The sequence below is a fragment of the Euleptes europaea genome, chromosome 5 (genome assembly GCF_029931775.1).
Source record: "Euleptes europaea isolate rEulEur1 chromosome 5, rEulEur1.hap1, whole genome shotgun sequence".
In the NCBI taxonomy this organism is placed as follows: domain Eukaryota; kingdom Metazoa; phylum Chordata; class Lepidosauria; order Squamata; family Sphaerodactylidae; genus Euleptes; species Euleptes europaea.
In genome coordinates this window covers 83017283-83034124 of record NC_079316.1, presented here as the reverse complement: position 1 = coordinate 83034124, position 16842 = coordinate 83017283, and positions in this window count along the sequence as shown.

Sequence of the window (16842 nt, the reverse complement as noted above, 5' to 3'; positions counted from 1 at the left end):
GGTGATTGTAAGCTGGTTTGGCATATCAAAACCAACTCTTCTTCTTAGCGTAGGAGTGGGGAAATAAAGCCATTTCACCAGATTAGAGTCCAGTGCTCATGTGTAGGAGAGGGGAATCAAACCCAGTTCTCCAGATTAGAGTCCACCACTCTTAAACCATTACACCACGCGGGCTCTTTTGACTCCCCCCTCATATTGTTTGGGGAGGTGCTTTCCCCCAATAGTAGCATTTCAAGGGCATTTTGGGTCTCAGCAGGTAGGAAATATGAAAAACTCACACTCTGCAGCTGGAAAGACTTCTGTCCTTCTCTCTTAGCCTAATCTACCCCGAGGCTCATAGAGGTTTTTGTGGGGATAAAATGGGGGAGGAAAAACAAAGTACTCTACAAGCATAAAAGAAATAAATAATTGCTGTGCAGGAACTTTTGAGGAATAACCATGTGTGATCTGAAACATGAGATGCATAAGAATTCTCCATCACCTCTTCCCAAACAAAATCAAAAGGAATGATTTCTCCCCGCCTACTACCCCTCATATCACACCTAATCCAATCCCGCTTACCAATGTCTTTTACTTGCTTTTGACATTTACATTGCCATTGTGTGCCTCATTCACTCGTCTCTACTTAAGGACAGATGGACTCACATTCTAGCTGTATCTGAAGAAATGAGCTGAGGCGCATGAAAGAAGGGAGCTGTGGCTCATACCCTGCCAGAAATTTTGTTAGTATTTAAGGTGCTACTGGACTCTTGCTCTTTTCTACTGCTAGTGACAGACTAACACAGCTATCCATAGTGAAACAAGATTTTTTTAAAGTTATCCAGCACTGAGATTTCCACTCCTAAATCCAGCCACCGAGAGAGGCTTGACAGAACTATCAACTAAGTGAAATGACAGCAACTGAGTGACTCCTTACGAGTTTCTGGACGAGAAAGGGATGGGAAGCGGGAGGGAGAAATAGACAGGACAATGACCTTACTGTTATACAAACTTCTCACAGACATCTAGTTTGATTCTGGGCAAGGCATGGTGCATACCAGTGCCAGAAATCTGGATCCCATTAGCTCACTCCATTCCAAAGCAACTTTTTCTCCACTGTTATCATTATCCACCCCACCTGGAGCAAAATAGAACAAAGTCTAGTTTATTCTGAAGTTTATTCCACCATTAATTGTAAGTCAGACTGCACTTCCTCAGATACATGGAGGGCCCAATCATTTTACAGAGACCTGTATAACCAAAGTGAGAAAAGGAGGGGAAGAGGAGGAGTTGTAGCAGTGTGGAACAGATTTGATGGTTACACATATTAGCCTTGTTCACAAGTTACAGTTCACACACGTACATTTGTTAAAGTGTGTACACTTGATTGTTTTTTGTATGTGCATTGAGTAATTCTCATGTTACAGTTAGTGCAGGTGCAACTGAATGTGTGATACAAACCCCAGATTTATCCAATTACTGGTTTCTGGTTTCATTCGTAAAGTGAACACACATTGGCTCTTTTTTGCAAGTAGATGTACACACATAAAGGCAGGATGTACATGCACTCACTGGAACAGGTGAATAGGTCAGAGGATCCAGCTTCTTATGTAGGGCTGCCAATTTCCAAGTACTAGCTGGAGATCTCCTGCTATTATAACTGATCTCCAGCCAACAGAGCTCAGCTCACCTGGAGAAAATGGCCGCCTTGGCAATTGAACTCCATGGCATTGAAGTCCCTCCCCTCCCCAAACCCCGCCCTCCTCAGGCTCCACCCCAAAAACCTCCTGCCAGTTGGGCCATGGGGGCCTGTGGCCAACCAAGGAGACATAGCTAGAGGGATATTTAGGTTGTTGGGATATGGTACAGTTGTTTTGTCATGTGAGAAGTTTGGAAATGAGCAGTGGAACATAAAGAAGAAGGCTCTAGACAATGATATTTCATAGTATTCCTGGTACCGAAGATTCTGATTTTGCAACATAACAGACAGGGAGGGAAGGCCAGCTTCATATACACATCTCCGTGAGACTTCCCAACTGCCACCGTCACCACTGTTGTCCCTGCCCCAAACAGCACTGCTGAGACACAGGCACTCACCACCAAGAAACCTATCCACAATTGGAATGGTGAATGAGAAGCAAGATGGCTTTGCAAATGATGATTTATTAATTTTATTTAAAATCTATATCCAGCCTTTCCATACATTCAAGGCATCTGGTAATAACATATCGCCTTAAATTATAAACGTTTATTTTTCAAAATAAAAAGCTTAACAACAGCCACAACTACCACCAGCCCACAGTTAACATCATCATATTCCTCCAAATGCTTGGAGAAAGACAACAGTTCTACTCCATCATGTCTAATAGTCAGCATGGCCCCACTTGTGGATACTTAACTCTGCAGATTAGGACCATGTAGAGATTGTGGACATTTTTTTTCCCCAAACATGAGGGACCCCACCCCTGGTTTGCAGAAAAATCTGAAAACCAGAAAAAAAATGGAGGGAGGTTTTTAATCTCACCCCAAATAGAGGACCTGTGTCAGAGCTGCTGCCTGATAGCAGAGGCAGATGCACTACAGTAGGGTAGGGGAAGCAGCTGAGCAGACAGAGTGGCAAGGGGCAGGCAGATGGGAGGGCAGAGTGGACGAGGAGGGGTGGGCTGGTGACTAGAGCAGAGGGGAGGTGGGCAGGAGGAGGAGCCACACCTACCACTGTGTGAGCCAATTGGCTTGGAGAGAGGTTTCTATGGCCCCCACATTTTGAGACAGTTGGGGGATGGTAAGGCACTGTGGCAGGCAGGTGGCAGCACTTTAGCTGGGCAGATTGGCTGGTGAGTGACCACCCCCATGACCAAGAGGGACTGAGTGGAACAGGTGGGCAGGCAGAGCAGCAGAGAGGGATGAGTGGTTAGAGCAATGAAGAGGTGGTGGGGAGGTCAGACAGAAAGAGGGGGCAGTGGGAGGGTGAGGGGGAAGTGGGGAGCAGTGTTGGGGGTAATGTGAAAAGAAACCGTGTGGCATGGAAGGAGGAGGTAGCAGGAAGAGGAAAGGGCAGAGAAAGGTGGCTGGGGGCAGGTGTCAAACTCCAGAGGACAAGGAGGAACCAGTGAGGGAATTTCCCTGTGAGTTCCTCATGGGCCCCTGCTTGTTACATCTTAAAAGCAAGCAGGAAAGAAACCCTACAGACCTTAGCAGGGAGCCCACAACTGAAGCCACAGCAGAAAAGCCTCTTATTCCATTTAGAAAATTCTCACCTTTTGGACAGAGGGTGTTGCCAGGAGAATCTGGTCTGAGGACCCAAGGCAGTATGTGGGTATGCATAGGAAGAGGTCTGGGGGTCTTCAAGTAAATGGGCCTCAGTTCATGAAGGACTTTACAGGTGAGAAGCAGCACTTCAAATTGACCCTAGAAACAAAAGCCAATGCAGTTGTTTTAGTGAGGCATGATGTGCTCCTGGCAGCCCAAACCAACTAAGAGATGAACTGTCACACTTTTCACCAGCAGAACTTTCCAGGTTCCTTCAAGGGCACCCCAAGTAGAATTTCTTATAACAGCGCAGATATAGATTACAGAAGTATGCCTTAGCATGCCTAGAATAGATCATCTGAGTCTAGGAGGGAGGAATGTTTCCTTAGCTGATGGTGTGGTGGTTAAGAGTGGTGGTTTGGAGCGGTGGACTCTGATCTGGAGAGCCGGGTTTGATTCCCTACTCCTACACATGAAGCCAGCTGGGTGACCTTGGGCTAGTCACAGCTCTCTCAGCCTCACCTACTTCACAGGATGTCTGATGTGGGGAGGGGAAGGGGAGGTGATTGTAAGCCAGTTTGATTCTTCCTTAAGTGGTAGAGAAAGTCGGCATATAAAAACCAATTCTTCTTCTAATAAGATTATTATTGTTGTTATTGTTGTTGTTGTTATTGTTGTTTTATTTTACTTGTATCCCACCCTCTCCTGGTGAATCGAGCTCAGGGCAGCTATCATCATGTAAAAACATATTAATGACAATTCCATAAAACAAATACAACCCAGTATAACCAATTTAAAATTCAATAAATACAATCCCACCCCGATGGCACCAAAAATCTCCACATTTGGGGGATGTTATCCAGGGTGTTCGTGCCTCCATGCCCCTTTGTTGATGTTTTGTAATCCTGGGGCGGGGGGGGGGGAGATGGAGACAGAAAAGGTTTAAGGAAAGGAATTTTAAGGGAAGGACAGGGAAACAAAGGGGAAGAAAGAAGGAACAAGGGAAAGAGAGGCCGGCTCTGCATATCTCCTTGTCGCTGCCCTCAACCACACTCTTGATTTCCAGTTGAATTTGACATTTAAATACCTTGCAGGGTAGAAGAGAAAACTTACTGTATGTGTTTTAGTCACAGCACCTTATTTATTGTAGCAGTTCTATTTTGAGATATTAAAACCTCTGCAGCAAAAAAAAGAGAGAGAGAGAGAGAGAGATAGTTGTTTTTGTACAAACCACCTCTAATTATTTCCAACTACCCAGCTACTGTAGCAGTACTGCAAGTTTGTGGTTTACAGAGTGGAACGTTCTAGAGATTAAATTTTAGTTTTAGGGAAGGAAGAAAAAGCTTCTGATGGAACAGTTAAAGTAGTTCAGCGTTAGATGATTCTATCATGTTCGTAAATGATAATACCTTGAACACTCATGTACACACACATTGCCTTTAATGGCTAATGATAATACTTAACAGTACTTTTCTTGAATCACTCAGTACCATATAACATCATCAATACATCTGTTTCCAAACCATGCCATAGAGGATATGATTAATAGAGCCACAAAACATAGCTAGAGACAGACCTGGGGGGACTTCTTTATAAACAACAAAAATCTGCAAATAAAAATAAAAATGTGGGGATTAAAACTCCCCCAAATAACAGACGAAAATGCTTGTAGCTTTAAGAAAAGAATGTCTATAGAACTTTTAGTGGCTTTTGGGTTTTCCTAGGTAACTACAATAATGCCAAGCCTTTGAAGCCTTGGTTTCTGTAAAGCAAAACTGTGGGGTAGGGATAGCAGGGAAGCCAAACCAGCCCTGGAATAGGTCTGGTCTCCCTCTGCTGTCATGTCCCTGATGGAGGAGGACTTGCTGGCAACAGGTCCAGCAGTGACTACTGGAAACTCACTACCCACACAATTCAGCTGATCTGGCAGCGACTACCATGCAATTCAGCCCAGCCCAGGGCCGCCACTGCACAACTGGGCCTGGCCACTTCACAGGCCGGCATCCCCCAGCCACTATGCAGCACAACCAGACTTCTCCCAGGGGTAGGGAATGAAAGAAACCCAAAGACACAGGGGCAGATAAAGGTAGACTGGCTGCTGGGTGGGAAGGCAAGAAAGAAGAAGGCTCGGGGGCCATGCCCACTGCACCACTGGGTCTGGCCAACAGTGACCACTGGGTCTGGCCACTGCACCGTTGGACCCAGCCTGACCCAGTAGCAGTGTCTCCCATGTAGGGTTGCCAACCCAAGGTTGGAAAAGTCCTGCAGGGGTTGAATAGGGTTGCCAGCCTCCAGGTAGTAGCTGGCGATCTCCTGCTATTACAACTGATCTCCAGCCGATAGAGATCAGTCTCCCTGGAGAAAATGGCCGCTATGGCAATTGGACTCTATGGTATTGAAGTCCCTCCCCTCCCCCAAACCCTGCCCTCCTCAGTCTTCGCCCTAAAAACCTCCCACCAGTGGTGAAGAGGGACCTGGCAGCCCTAGTTTGAAGCCTGGGGAGGGAAGCCCCAACTGGAAATTGGCAACCCTACCAACATGCAACTGGGACCGACCCCATGCTGGCAGCCACAGTACAACTCTGCCAGACATATCCCAGTGAGAGGGTAGGGAAAAAGATAAAGCTGAAGGCAGAGACAGATAAAGGTAGGTTGGCTGGTGAATGGGAAGGAAAAAAGGAAGCAGGAAAAGGGGAGAGGCTATGGGGGCTATAGGGTTACCATCAGTCAGACAAGGTAGGGCTTTATCTACTCATAAAAATATGACTTTGACAATTAATGAGCAGAAAAATAATGCCAAAAACAAGTCCCAGTGAGGACAAAGTAGGGTTCAAGACCACGGTATGTGGAGACCCAGCTGAGAGTAAAAAAGTGAAGGAGGGAAAAGTAGCCTGATCAAGTCCTGAGAGTTTAAAGGATTCCAGATGTGGATTGGGAGGGGGGACAGTGGTATGTCCAAATTATTTCATCCTAGGGTTGCCAACCTCCAGGTTGGAGAATTCCTGAAATTCCAATGATCTTAAGAAAACAGATCAGTTCCCCTGGAGAAAAAAGGCTGCTTTAGAGCATAGACTGTATAGCATTATACCCCACTGATAGGGTTGCCAACCTCAAGGTACTAGCTGGAGATCTCCTGCTATTACAATTGATCTCCAGCCGATATAGATCAGTTCACCTGGAGAAAATGGCTGCTTTAGCAATTGGTCCCTCCCCTCCCAAAACGCTGTCCTTCTCAGGCTCTGCCCCTAAAACCTCCCGCCGGTGGTGAAGAGGGATCTGGCAACCCTACCCACTGAGGTCCCTCCCCTCCACAAATTCCACTTCCCTAAGGCCCACCCCCAAATCTCCAGGATTTTCCCAAACCATAACTGGCAATCCTATGTCATTCTCATCCCACAAATCCTCAGAAAACCTTAACAAACAAACTACATAAGGAACGCTTTGACCCATTTTATGCAAAAGAAAAAAACCCCAAAAAAATCAATTTCAGTGGAAATAAGTCTGAACAATAGGGGCAGCTTAGGTTTTTAACTTGCTAGGCGAGTTCCCAGTGGGCGGGTGGCCAGAGCAAGCTGAGTCAAGCCCCATCAGTGCTGGAGCGGTGGAAAAGAAGAGTGCATGCTACCATTGTTATAGTTACAGGTGGCTGGGTCCAAACGCAGCGACAGAGGAGCTCAGTCCTGGTCCAATTTAATCTCAGAGCCACCTTTGCTGTAATCTTCCAGGATTACTACAGATCTCCAGACTACAGTGATCAATTCCTTTGGATTAAAAAATGGATTAAAAATGGATTTAAAAATGGCTCTTTGGGAAGGGATTTCCATGGGATTGCACCCTGCTGAGGTCCCTTACCTCCCTAAACTCTGCCATCCTAAGGCTCCATCCCCCAAATCTCTCAGAATTTCATAACCTAGAATTGGTAACCCTAATACAGACAACAGTTTACCAAATAACGGGCTGCTTTGGAGACCCAGACTGAAATCTCCTCATAAGATTCATAGGTGAGATGATATTTTAAGCCGGAAGGGCTAACACACTCACTGTTGGAAACGTTTATTGAGACGTTTTATTGATTCATGATCACACCTTCCCCCCTCCCTTTGGTGGTGGAACCGTTTCATAGTCACTTAATCCATGTGGTTTCCAGAAACACTTATAAAGCGATCTTTTTCCTTTCTCCGTTTCCCAGACGACTTCCCCTGAGGTGCAGATAGCTTTAAGACGCTGTTTATTTCCCCGCCCCACCCCTCTGCCGTCCACGACCACTGTGAAGCCCATGTCCCTTTCCCTCCGGTGGCCATTTTCTGAGCCTTTTTTAAAAAATAAATGCACTTGGAGTAACACTGGATCATTCCTCTTCTTTTTAAAAAAGGGATCAGGATGTCAAGCATGGTGTTTAAAGCCTGCAAAGAAGCAACCCATTCTCCAGCCAGTCTCTTTTGTTTCTGTTGTTACGGAGGAGGCTGTACTTGTTGCTTTTGTTCTGGCCACAGTTGAATGATTGTTTCAGTTTCTTCTCTCCCCCTCTCCCCCCCACCCCCGTTTTCCTCCCGATGCAATAACCCCAAGGTAAAATGGGAATTATTTCCTGCTTTGAGCAGTCTTTTGTCCCTTTGAGTGTAGCTTTTAAAAAAATAGATCTTCAGGCACCCGACTGTGCCTAAAGTGAACTAAAAATAAGAAATGGAGAGAAATTTGGAGAGCAGTTATGCAAGCTCTCTGAGCAGGGATTCCTCCATGACAGGGGCTTTGCAGACATACCAGTAACTTTGTGCAGTGTTTATTATAATTAAATTAGTTCTGTGAAGACTGTGGGACTGCAGTTTTCAAACGAAGGTGGCAGCAATGGGAGAGAGTTCCTTGCTTGGTCTTGCAGTCTCCCTCGCTCAACCCTGTACAAGTTCTGCCCGGCTTCTCACGCTGCTTGTCCCAATTTGTATGTGCTTGTGGACATTTTTATAGGGACAGCAAGGGGTCTGAGCAGAGATGCAGTCCGCAGGCTGCCGGGGTGAAGTTTGCAAAAAAATTAAAAAGGGAGGAAGGGGAGCTTGTCGCACATCCATGACATCATGAATTACGTGACACTCCCTGGGGGGAAAGTGCAGACAGGCAGTAAATACAGCAATGAATTTAGCCAATGTGCGGGGGGGGGGGATCTGTGCGCAGCCACGCCACATAGTTCGACCACGCTAATAATTTGGAGTAAATTGATGGTGCAATAAGCCTTCTGGTTTCCCAAAACAAATAAATCCCCATTGCCTGTTATTATCCACTTCAGAGGTAAAATAACACCTTTCTCCAAGTAAATTTGGTAGCAATGGTAGTTATCAGCAGCTGATGATGTCTTGAAGCAATGAGAACCCACACGATAACATTACATTGTGGTTCGGCAGAAAAACCCCAATCCTACCTCTTCATATTCAGAAGTCTGCAATGAACTGATTTGTTTCATCCTTCAAGATGTTAAAAGCGATCTCAAAAAAACTATCCTCTACAAGTACAAAAATAATTTCTACAAATAACATGAATTTCCAGAAGGAATACATCAAACTATTGTCGGAGGCTTTCACAGTCAGAGTTCATTGGTTCTTGTAGGTTATCCGGGCTGTGTAACCGTGGTGTTGGTATTTTCTTTCCTGACGTTTCGCCAGCAGCTGTGGCAGGCATCTTCAGAGGAGTAACACTGAAGGACAGTGTCTCTCAGTGTCAAGTGTGTAGGAAGAGTAATATATAGTCAGAAGGGGGTTGGGTTTGAGCTGAGTCATTGTCCTGCGAAGTATTAAAGGTAATGTGCAAATCATTGTCCTGTATGAATCAAGATAATGTGCTAATGAGGGTGTGGTATGTTAATGTGGAACCATTGTATCCTGAAGTGATCTGTTAACATGAGGAATCCAAGGCTAATCCACATGGCTATTGTGGATTGTAGTCTTTGCTAATCTGGAGGTTTTCAGGACCTCCAGACTAGCAATGAATAAGCCAAGCCTTATTCATTCTTAAACTCTCCTTTTCTGTTAAAGTTGTGCTGATGTTTATGAATTTCAATGGCTTCTCTGTGCAATCTGACAAAATAGTTGGTAGAATTGTCCAGTATTTCAGTGTCTTGGAATAAGACCCTGTGTCCTGTTTGGGTCAGTCCATGTTCAGCCACTGCTGATTTCTCAGGTTGGCCAAGTCTGCAGTATCTTTAATGTTCTTTTATCCTTGTTTGTCAAACGTTTCATCTTTTGGCAGAGCAAATGCAATACTTGCTGTTTTGGCCTTAGCTTGGCCAAGAACCTAGAAATAGTTTCTTATTTAAAAGCCAACACACACACACACACACACACACACACACACACACACACACACAATTAACTTCCAACAATGAGGGGGGTGCTGACTGATGGAGGACAAAACCAATTTAATGAATGCTATAATACGTATAAGTGATTTCCTGTGGTTTTCATCCAGGACATTTTGTTTATATGAACCCAAAAACATTGGAACACAGTTATTCATTTGAAGACACTGGGATACAATTACAACTAGGCATGCAGAGCAAACTCTCACATAGAATGATGGCTGTTCTTTTTGCCTTTGCAGCTGTGCAGTAAAGTAGAAGACTGTTTTAAACAGTTGGGTGGAAGAACACATTTGGCAGGAGGAGCATACTGTGTGCTGCAGGAACAAGAAGCAGCAGAAGGCAAAGCTCTCTTTTCCACGCCACTTTTTATAGGTGTAAGAACCCCAACGTCAGTTTACCTGAACCTAAGCTATACATGCCCTGACCTGGATGGCCCAGGCTAGCCTGATCTCGTCAGATCTCAGAAGCTAAGCAGGGTCAGCCCTGGTTAATATTTGGATGGGAGACTACCAAGGAATACCAGGGTTGTTGTGTAGAGGAAGGCACTGGCAAACCACCTCTGTTAGTCTCTTGCCATGAAAACCCCAAAAAGGGGTCGCCATAAGTCAGCTGAGACTTGACGGCACTTTACACACACAAAGTCTATACACAGGGTTGCCAACCTTCAGGTACTAGCTGGAGATCTCCTCCTATTACAATTGATCTTCAGCCGATAAAGATCAGATCACCTGGAAAAAAATGGCTGCTTTGGCAATTGGACTCTATGGCACTGAAGTCCCTTCCCTCCCTAAACCCCACCCTCCTCAGGCCCCACCACAACAACCTCCCACTGGTGGCAAAGAGGGACCTGGCAACCCTGGCTATACTCTATGTTATTTCAATTTTTCTATCCGCAACACAAAATCTGGAACGTTCCTTGGTATTCTGAAGTGGTTTGATTTCAGTGATACAGGAAAAGGAAAGTAAATTGTCACGGTAAATGACACACTCAGAAGAGCTGGACACAAATTAGCGCTCCGTTGACAGCCTTTGACCGCCATTTTGTACTACACAGAAATTAAATGGCTTAATCGACAAACAGCCCTGCAGCATTTCTTTGAGCATCACAGAGAGACCGATTGTTGTTCTCACCCTGAAATGCTGCTATTAACTTGCTATGGGAAGCCTGTTTGCCCGTGCCAACTCTAACTTGGGAAATTCCAAGGAAATTGTGGACAGTACTAGGGCTGTCAATTCGGTTCGGTCCGAACTGAAAATCAACCGAATTTCCCCTGATTCGGTGATTTTCTGTTCGGACGGATCCTAACACAAAACTGGCGGGCAATCGGGGGGGCCGAATTCAGCGAGTTCGGGAGTTCGCGAATAAATTCGGCCAATTCGGCCCCCCTTCAGGGGAGCCCGCTGAAAGGCGCGGGCTGCCCTTTAAACTGATCTGAGCCTCCCAGCCGGGAGGCGCAGATGAGTTTAAAGGGCAGCCGCGCCTCTCCAGCGGGCTCCGCTGAAGGGGGGCGGCTGTCATTTAAACTCATCTGCACCTCCCGGCCGGGAGGCGCAGATGAGTTTAAAGGGCAGCCCGCCCCCCTTCAGCGGAGCCCGCTGAAGGGGGGCGGGCTGCCCTTTAAACTCATCTGAGCCTCCCAGCTGGGAGGCTCAGATCAGTTTAAAGGGCCTCCGCGCGCCTTCAGGGAATCCCTGAAGGCGCGCTTCGGCCGAATTTTCCCCCGAACTCCGGATCCCCCCGAATTACCGGGGATCCGAAGAGGGGGAGTTCGGACTTCGGCACGTACCGAACCCACAAGGGTCAAATTCGGCCGAATCCGAACTGTATCGAATTTTATTTTTTTTGACAGCCCTAGACAGTACTTGCAAAGGGCAGAGTTTCAGGAAAGAGATCAGCGGGGTTGTGATGCAGCAGAGTCTGCCCTCCAACGCTGCTGTTTCCTCCAGGGGAATTTCCAGACTTTGCAGTTTGGAAATCAGTTGGAATTCCAGAAGAACTGTAGGTCTCACTGCAAGGTTGGTAACCCTAGTGGGGGGGCTGGAGATCTCCCAGAATTACAACTGATCTCCAGGCAACAGACATCAGTTCACTGGGAGAAAATGGCTGCTTTGGAGGATGGATTCTATGGCACTATATCCTGTTGAGGTATGCAAGGTAGGAGCACCCAAATGATAAAATGTGAAGTAGAAAGCAAAGCTTTGGGAAAGGGCCATCCTTCCTCATTCCTGTTTCCCCTCGCCATTTATTTCCGTCTCTTGTTCTTCCAATAACTCATTGCCAGTGCCGGATTTACGTATAAGCTAAACAAGCTATAGCTTAGAGCCCCACTCTCTTGGGGCCCCCCAAAAATTTAAAGGGGAAAAAACCCTGTATGTACATTTCCAAAATATAAGATAAAAACAAATAAAATAAAACCTACATACAGCAACAGTGTTTTGTGTTGTGTAGGCTCCTATGATGTAAGTAATGGACCCAGCCTGCTAGCCTGCTCCCTAAAATTTCACTGGTTTGCTCATTTCTATATATAAAGGGCCCCATTACCTTCAATAGCTTAGGGCTTCATCAAACCTAAATCCGGCCCTGCTCATTGCGACCTAGGGTTGCCAGCTCCAGGTGGGGAAATATCTGGAGATTTTTGGGGCGGAGCCTGAGGAGGGCAGGGCTTGAGGAGGGGAAGGACTTCAATGCCATAGAGTCCAATGCAGCCATTTTCTCCAGGGGAACTGATCACTATCGGCTGGAGATCTGTTGTAATAGCAGATCTCCAGCTCATACCTGGAGGTTGGCAGCCATATTGCAACCACATATCCAATCTCAATAAACACATTTAGGCTGCATCACAATGGAACAGGATGATTTAAAGATGTCAGAGCAAACAGAAAGAACTTTACATCTGCAGTTAACTGAAGATATACAATGAAAGGCTATGGAGATGAGAGGCAATGATACACATGAATTGTTTCAGAACAAACATGGTATGGTATGAACAACAGGACAATTAAACCACAAACCAAGTGATAGGGTTTTAAAATACTGAGTGAAACTTGAAGGCTTTGGATGTGCAATTAACTAAAGCTCATAAAGATGACCTGGAATGGGGGGGAAAAAATGGGGGGAAATCCTAGGTGAGGCAAGAGCTACTTTCTCATTCTTTGTCATGTTCATTCTTTCACACACCTAGAAATATGCTGACTGCGTTTAGAAGTGGACAAACGTCGTTGTGCAACCATTAACACTGACAACAAGCGTACCAAACTCTTCCTAATGTTCCTTACCTCTCCAGCGTGACCCCGCATCAGCGTAAGTGTCCCTTTAATCTGGGATAAGGGGCACTTAAGCCATCCCAGGGGCAAATGCTGCCAGCACAGCCACTCCAGCAGGGAATTCCTGGAAGGGAAAGCCCGTGCCAGCGTGGAGGAGGGCATTCCCAGGTCGGAGCTTCCTTTAGGCAGCTTCCTAATCCATTTTGGCCTGGGAACACCCTCTCATGCTGCGGTGTTGCCATGCCATTATTATTATTCTTGGTGGCGTGGCCTTACTGTTCTCAACGGGAGCATTTTCCTTCTTTTATATTTTACACTGTTTTCTTTTTGGCTGCTGGGAAGCCTCTGTGGAGGTGGCATGGCTGCGCCCCTCCCGGCCGCTGCCTAAATGCCCCCCCTTCAGGAAAGGGCTGCCCGTCCCTTTTAGGATTGGGGGGGGGGGGTTGCCTTCCTTGCTCAACTGCCTAAAAAACTGATGCCCATTTTTCTTAATTCTGCATGCTCTTCTTCTATTCTGTTTGTCTTTGGCAGCTTCTGCCTGATGAGTGCCCCCCTTCATTTCTCTCTCAGATCTTTTTAAGTTATTGCAAATAGGCTAACTTTTGCCACTGAGCTGTCAAAACAGATCGAGGAAAGCTCTAAGCTGCTTGCAAGTTAAAGGAGCACCGTTCTAGCAGTCCTGAAAATCATTACTGCAGTTTTAGAAGTCAGGCACAGAAGAACTGCCTTGCTGGGGCTGGCCATCTAATCCAGCTGCTTATTTCCAACAGATGTTTCTGGAAACAGGGCCAGGAGGGTCTTCCATACCATACATATGGTCCAGCCTAATGTTCAGCGTTGATTCTTTAAAATCCTGCATTGTTTTACCCGACTGGGATTTTGTCTGTTCATTTCTTTGCAACATTCACAAGCTGCTTCTTTAGAGACCTGCTTGAGGTGGCTCACGACAGAAAAAAATAAAACCGTAAAGCATAAAATCATTCAAATTAACAACCTGCCAATAAAATTCAGAAGCAGAAAAGCACATAAAACACACACAAAAGCCCAAGAGCTTATAAAAGCACATAGAATCCCAGAGCATAAAGTCTTTGGCAGTGAGGTGATTCCCGTAACATTTTAATGGGTGGTGAGACAATAGGCCTTTAACTCCAGACTTACTGATCACTCCTTTGCATTAATCTCTCTTTTATTTTATTTTTTGTCCTTGCGAGTGTTAAATGATACCCTCCACTGAATGTTCTGAATGAGTTCATCTATCTACAGTCTGGTGTTAAATCCATCTAAAAGCAAATGCAGGTTTTGTCCTAACATGTACTTTGCTTAAACAACGGGAACATTTTTTAAAAAAAATGATTCTATCATTTCAGCACACTTTTTAAAAAATAGAGTCAGCTTTTATTTATTTATTTGTTTTGCTCGATTTGGATCTGGCCACCAACGGGTGGAAAAGGCATTCTTCGGGAGCCCCGAAGCAGTTGCGGGGGGTGACCGTGGGGAAACGTCCCAGCATAAAAGGCCTTAGAAGGTAGCTCAATCAATGCAGTTTATATTGCGAAAGGAATTTACTTCATGTCAATTACAATGAAACAAAGATTATGGTCTTCAATAAGTGGACATGACAACACACGCGGATGATAGATGGGAACCTTTTAGAGTAGGTGACTTTTTAAAAAATATCTAAGGGTAGTGTTTTATCGATCAGGTTCTTGCTCAGCACATGTTGAACATACCAAACAGAAATGTGAAAGAGTGGTGACTAGCATGCTTAGATTTTATAGAGCAAGGGGAGGTTCATTGGTGCCCCCCACACTGGAAATTTTTAAATCAAAAGTATTCCTTCAGTTATAAGGTGCCCCATTTTGGGGGTTTATACCCACTAGAAGTCATACAGAATAAATTTGAGTGCATGTTGTTGGAAATACCTAATTCAGTTCCATCAGTTATTGTCAGATCAGAGTTATCTTTACCCCCACTAGTGACCGTTCATAAAACTGCTATTAATTTTTGGGCGAAGGTCTTCTTCTCCCTGTCTTCAGCTTCTGTAACTTTGGCTTATGAGGAGATGAAAGGCAAATCATGGTGCTCCTAGATATTGTCTTTAGTGGCTAAATTAGGATTTTCAGAGGAATACTTTAAGTTTTGATCCCTTTATAGCCAGACATTTAATTAAGCAAAGACTACTGGATATAAGTGCTCAAGCAGATTTTGGGTTACTTAGTACTCTGAGATCAGTTTCTTTTTGCAAGCAACTTCTGTCTCTCCCTTTAACTGTTCTGGAATACGTTGATGATCTGCTGATTACTGAGCATAGAAAGGCATTTACTAAAGCTTGCATGGTCATTTAACAACTGCCAATTGTGAAGGGCAGCTATAATAGGACTCTGAACCAGTTTGCTCTTGCAACCGTAAATCTATTGAAGATCTCACCCATGTGACCTTTCCCTTCCTGCTTCGGGACCCTGAGAACAGGTCAAGCACATGGACTCGATAGGCTAAGGATCAAAATGCAAGCAATTGATGTCTAATGAAAGGAACCACAGAAATGTAAAACCGGAGCTACACAAGCTAAAAATCAGCTGCAGGAGAGCAAAACAGGAATACCCAGCCAGCAGATTCCAGATAACAAACAAACACAACAACAAACATACAACAGCAACAAACAAACATACACCAGCAACAAACCAACAGTGGGGCTCCCTCCTCTTTAATGGCAGCTTGGATTTTATTTTCAGAACGTTGGTAGAAAGTTAATCCTTCTGGTTTTGCCAGTCCTTTGAAAGAAGGGTATGATTGCACCCTACTTTCAAAGGCATGATGAAACAAGGTTTAACTTTCTACCCGTTTTTGGAAACCGAAAACCAAACTGCCACTTTATGGTCTTTGAGAAAGGAGTTCCACCATTAGGGTGCCCCTACCTCATCAGTCAATCGGTCAATGCTCTGACAAAGCCTTGGACCAAAGGGCGGGGGGATAGTATATTTCAGGACTTGAGTTACCGGGAATTGTGCTTATAAACAAACTGGGAGCTCACCAAAGTTCTCTTAGTGCATATGTTACATGTTCCCAGGGGCTCGTTCTCATCTCTCATTAATGGACCCCAAGTTGTGTGCTCCTTTTTTCCACATCATGACTGGAAATAATAGAGAGGAAAGCAGGCCAGAGAGAAACAATCATAAACACATGTGCTAACAAAGGCAACACCACAGTGTAAAACCCCACAAGAATCAAATATGCCTAATATTCCCCCGCTAACCTGACCTGTGAACCTTAGCCAGGGATGTAGGACACATTCAAAATATGCTTGACTGGTTTCCAGATTTTGCAATAATACCATGCTTTGAGAAGGGTGTTCGGCAGGACACAAATGACTTATGATTACCTGGCGATATGTGTCAGGACTGGGTTAACGGGGCTCCCTCAAATATCATTGAAAGAACATGCATTCGTCTTTCCTAGCATTGCATATATGATAAAGGGCAAGAAGAAGAAAATTCATAGGAGAACCTTCTCTCTCTGCTTTGGCAAGTTTATTTCTTTATAATCCAGTAGCATATAATTATGCTGTTTGATTTATGGCACATTTTATGCTTGTTAGGTTGCCCTGTGCTGAACAAAAAGCACAATTTAGGTGAAATGGAACCCTTTTATTGGTTCCATTTCTGCACGCTCTTGTCAGCTGGATATGGACCAGTGAAAAGCAGCAGCTGACAAAATACAGATACCCATCTATTCTCCTTTTAAAGAGCAAATAACAGCATGAGTGTGTGTTGTTTTTATCAGCAAAACTTGCAGAAGTGCAAAGGATAATCCCCAAAGGATAATTTCCTCCTGACATTGCCCCAATCTGACTATGGACCCCATGCAACTGTACATCAGGATAAAAAGTCACTGGGAGATCTGTGATCTCCATTACATGTAGTTTTGACCCCAAGGACACCAACAGACAGACAGCTGTTACACACCCTGCTGTTTCTGAGGTATGATTTGAACTGTTGGTTACTTGTT